We start from the raw sequence: 5,336 nt of genomic DNA, 5'->3' as shown, positions 1-5,336 counted from the left end.
TTTTTTAGTTCACCCTTAAAAAGAAACAAACAAAAAAACCCACAAAAACAAAGTAACGTGGAAGAAAAACAAAACAAAACAACAACAAAAAAAAACAGAAATGGTTTCTTTTGTACTTGTGATCTCTTGAATATCGTGTTCCTTTCGAAGAGGCGACTTGATTGTAAACCGCATCTCCACCGTACCCGGGGAAGAAGTGCCGTGCCAAAGTCCCGTCCCGCCCCGCGATGTCCGCTGTTAGCTGGGTGCCGTGTGCTGTCGTAGTGCTTTGCCGTCCGCTCCCTTAGTTCTGGTGGGAAGGTTGTGAGGAAATCAGCGTCGTGCCGTAGGCTTCCCGTCCACCGCCCTCCTCCTGTAAATACCCGTGACCATATTTATCCATTTGTAATTAAATTATGGTATTAACTTGCTACAGAGGAAACAGTATTTATAAAGAATGTTTCTTAACTATAAATATGTACAATTGTGAGCATAAACTGTTTCAGATTTTTTATTTGAAGGTTTAAGTGGTTTCATCCTTTCTTGTGATATGTTTGGAGAGTAATGCATACAGAAATATAATAAAACGTGTTGAAGCTGCACACGGGCCGTCGCCTTTTTGTGCCGAGGGCTCTCCCGGCGCCCCGGGTAACAAACGCCCTTCGACGGCGGCCGCGGAGCGGCACGGGGGGGGCGGCTCCGCACCCTCCGACCCCGGCGGGGACGGTTCCTCCTCGGGAAGGGCCTCGCACGGGGACGCCGCGCTGCCCTCCGCCCTCCGCTGTCCCCGATCCTCCGCCTTCTGCGGGAGGCGAAGACGCGGCCGCTTCGGGCCTCGGGAGCTCGGGCGCTGCCCCGGCGCTGAGCCCCACGCCGGAACCGCGGCTCGGGCCCCGCAGAGGAGAAAGCGGCCGTGTGCGAGATTTCCCGTTTCCCTCCCCTCTTCTCTTGATTTTTTTTTTTCTTTTGCTTTTTGAACCGGGAGCGGCTCGAGGCGTGGGATGCGCTCAGCGCGGGGCCAAGAGCCGCCAGCGCGGAGCTCCCAAGAGCCCGCACGTGTCTGGGAGCCGTCGGGGCCGCCCGCGCCGGTCCCGCAATGCGATGGAGAGAGGCCGCGGGCACGGGAGGGCCCTTTGGTCCCCCGCGTCGCCCCCGGACCCCCCCCCGGCCCGGCCTTGATTTGGTTTTCGGGCTCTGTGCCCTGCGCTCAGGGAACGGCAGAGGTGTCCCGAGTCATGGGAATAGGGTAACTAGGGGTACTCGGGACGTACGCTTCGGGCGCATTCCCCAAACGTGGGGCGAGGGGAGGAGGGGGAGGAGGGAGAAGAGGGGCCCATCATCTCGGTGCTGCTGCAAAGTTGGGGCGCGGAGCGGGACCGGAGCATCCACTGCAGCCGCGCCTCTCCCAGCTCGGCCATCCCCCCAGCGTAGCGCGGGCTTCCGAGAAATCAAACGGCTGTTAGCATCCATTTATGTTCTGTGATAATATTACGAAAGAAAAAAAAATTAAAATCGTTGGCATGTGCCGCCTGCCCCTTGGAGAGGTCCGTGGGAAACGCGGCTGCGAGGATCCCTCTTCGTCCCTGCGGCCGAAAATTCGCTCGGGGTCCCGCTGCAGAGCGCTGCGGGCCGGGGGCTGCCCCGATACTCTCCCGGACCGGAGAAGCGGCTCCCGCTCATGCCCGGTGCCTCCGGTCCCCCCGCCCCGTCGGTCCGTGCCCCGCTCACGACGGCTTTGCCCGGCCCCGCTCCCTTCCCGAGCTAGGGCTGCATCGGCCGCGGGGCCCGGGGTCACCGCTCGGCCCCGCGCAGCACCAGCGGAGGTCGGAGCGGGCGGACCCACACGAGCACCCCCCCCCCCACACACACACGTCCTCTCCGGGCTGCCCCTGAACTTGAACTTGGCCCCGGAGAGTCCCGCCCGCAGCCCCCTCTCTCCTCCCGCCTCCCGCAGGCCCTGACCCCGGCCCGGCCTCGCCACACTTAAGGCAGAGAGCAGTAATTCATCGGGCTCATGGCTCGGGGTGCGGAGGTGCGGCCCGGAGCCTCCTCCTGCCCTGTGCGCGGGTGGCCCAGCTTTGGGGAGCCGGATCTCCGCTTTGCCCCCTCTCCTCCTTCCGCCCCCGTTTCTCCCCGCTTCCCGTTCTCCTTCGTCTCTCACACCGCATCAGACGTTCCCAAACCTCCCCGCCCGGCCCCGAACGAGACCCGGGGACAGCTCCGGAGGCAGCGGGCGGCCGAGCTCACGCCTCGACGGCGCGGCCCCGACGGCGGCCGTGGAGGAGACGGCCCCGGGAGCACAGCTCGGCCGCTTCCCTTCGGCGGCTCTTCGCTTGCCGCCACCACCGGTACAGAGCGGTGGGTTTCATCGTAATGTTTATTGTTGGTATTATTATTAATCATAAAATTCGCTCCCAACTCTGCCAGGGAGACCCCCTGAAGGCACAAAGCGATTTCCCCGAGAACTACTCTCTCCCGGCGCGCTCCTCCCGAGCCAAATCCCGGCTCAGCTCATGAGAGGAGCCTCTCGCTCCGCAGCGGGACCCTACCTGCCCCTGCCCCGTCCCCCCCACCTGCTTCGCTGTCTCACCGCCTTTGTTTTGGCGGCGGAAAGAACGCGACCCAAAGTCACAGCTGCCCGCCCCACCCCACGGCCGTGCCCGTGCCCCCGGCCCGCACCCAGCGCGCCCACACCCACCCGGGGAACGACCGCGGCTCTCCCCGAGCCCGGCCCGGCCCGCTCGAACCCCGCTGGCTGCCTCGGGCCCGACCTCCCCGAGGCCCTCGGAGCTTTTTCGGTCGCCCCTTTGTTTTCAGTGCCCGCACACGTTTCCTGCCCTGCGTGCAGACTCAACGGGCTCACCCACACCTCTCCCGGCCGCACGGGCACAGCGAGGTACGTGGATTTTTCATCATCTCCGCGCACAGTTAGCTTTCTGTTCAGCTGCTTGCGTTTCGATCTCGTGGGTATCTTTTTTCTTCCCTTCTTTTTTTCTTTCCTTTTCTTTCCTATTTATTTTTTTAATCTTCTTTCTCCTTTCTTTTCTTTTCCCTTCTCGTTTTCTTTATTCCTTTTTCTTTTCCTTTTTCTTGTCTCTTTCCCCCCCTCCCAGCAGTCCCTCTCCCGATCGGATCCCCCTTTCCCATCAGAGCGGGCAAACCCCATTGTCCGACCCCGCGGGACACGGTGACCCCCTCCCTCCGACAGTGCCATTCCTCCCGAGGGCGTCGGGCTTTCCTCCCTCTCACCCCGGCCGGGCTGGGGGGCGGAGGGGGATGGGGGAGGCTAACACTGGGGGGAGAGAAAAAGAAAGAAGGCGAAGAGCGGGAGGGGCCGAGAGGACCTTTGCGGAGGTTCCATGTCTTTATTTAATTCTACTTCAAAGCGGCCGCTGCGCCGTTGTCCCGAGGGGAGGAAGCGCGGCGCGGAGCGCGCTGCCGACCCCGCTCCTCTCGGGCACTGCCCCAGCGCTGCTCCCGCGGCCCCACCGCTCCGTAAACGGCGATTCAGTGGGAGAAGCCCCGGCAATGGGAACCGCGCGGGGCGAGCGCTGCTGCGGCCTCCCCACGCGTGAGGACAGCGAGTCCCGGGGGAGCTGTGGGTGTCCACAACAAATAGCCGGCGCTGGAGCCGGGGGAGGGAACGAGGGAGGGTGTCCAAGCGCCGGTAAATGGCCGAGGGGGGCTTCGCGCAGAGGGTTCTAGGCGGAGGAGGGGGGCGTGGGGGCAGCGCGAGTTTATCCAAGAGGGGCAGTGGGGGTGGCCCCGGACCGCTCAGGTGCGGGTGGGCACGGCCGGGGGAACCCCGGGGAGCGGAGCCGTGCGGGGCTCGGAGTGGGGGTCGGAAAGGGGGAAAAAAAGAAAAAAAAGAAAATAAAAAGAGCATTTTCCATTCCAACTTTATGTTTTTTTTTTTTCTCCTCTGCTAGAGCAGTAATTCCTCCGTGTGGGCAAACAGTCCTTCTCCCTTGGTTCTCAGCCACATCTCCGAGACTGAACTGCAGTTTTAATGAGAGCCGCGACCACGCCAGGCGATGAGGGAGAGAAAGGCGGCCCGGGCCGGGAGCGATGGAGCCGGTCCGATCCGTTCCCGTGGAGCCGCCCGGCCGCGGGCAGAGGCAGAGGTCGGCCCCACGGCGGGGCGGCGCGGCGCGCTGCCGGCACACGCTGCTGCGGTATTGATCCGGGGGGAAAGATAAACAGCGAAGCCGGCCCCTGTGTCCTGAATGCTAATGCGCGCGCCTTCCGCATTTTAATTGTTGTTCACTTCTTATTTCCACCGCAAACATTTGCCGCCCTCTGCGCGGCAATTTTTCCCCCATCTTTATTCTACTTTGCTCGCTCTCCTTTAGCTTTTTTCCTCCCGTGTTGGTTGCTTTTATTTTTCCCCCACTTCCTCCCGTCGGAACCTCGCAGCGACTTTTCCCCCCGTCACCGAGGACACCGGCTCCGCTCCGTTTCTCGCCCTATCCCCGCGCAGCGCAGCGCCGGGTCCCTCCGCTCCTCTCCGGGCTGCGCGGCGCAGCCACCAGCGCAGAGCTCCCTCCGGAGCCCCCCCGCTCAAGCGCTGTTCAGCGACCCACGGACCGCATTGGGCAATTAACCGGGTCTAGCTGACGCGTCAGACGACGAGGAGATACTCAGCTCTAATTCCCGTCATTACAAATAATTTTCACGAAGGGAACTTCTAAAATATTATCATTATTTTCCTCCTTTACCCTTCCCAGGGTGTTCTGTAGCCCCCGAATGATTTACTGCGGAGGTAATTTCGGAGGACGCGGTTTACAGCGTGAGTTATTGGGGAGAACGCCCCGGTCTGACACCTCTGTGTGCCCGCACCGCTCCGCTCCGCACCGCACCGCATTCCTTCACAGCGCGGACTCCTGGCCGACATCAAACGAGCCCCGGACAGCGCGTCGGTTTTAAGACACGGGGAAATTAAAACTAAACCCAGGCTTAAAGTAACAACTAATGTAGCGTTTATTTCCCGGCCGTCTCCCGCTAAAATAAAAGAAAATTCGGGCGGAGCGGCGTAGATGGCTTCAGTGCAATACCGCAGGGACAGAGCCCGAGCAGCCGACTCGGGCCGGAGCAGGAGCGGTCCTTCTGGTGACTGCTATTTATTGCTGCGTTATTGCGGCGGTGTTTTTAATTCCCGGTGGGAATGTCGGGCCGAGCGCGGTGCCCGCAGTCTCCCCCAGCGCGCCTTCCCCATTTCTTTGGAGCCGGCACTACGAGGCTGCAAAAGAAGGAAAACGTTTCCAGTATTCTCTTTAACGCCCTTCACTTCTCTCCGGCGCTTTGGCTTTTAGAGGCTTCCCCTCTCGTCACCGGCACGGACGCCGCTCCGCTTTTTC

Source organism: Numida meleagris, chromosome 1 (assembly GCF_002078875.1).
Source record: "Numida meleagris isolate 19003 breed g44 Domestic line chromosome 1, NumMel1.0, whole genome shotgun sequence".
Taxonomy (NCBI): Eukaryota; Metazoa; Chordata; class Aves; order Galliformes; family Numididae; genus Numida; species Numida meleagris.
This window is presented reverse-complemented; position numbering follows the sequence as displayed.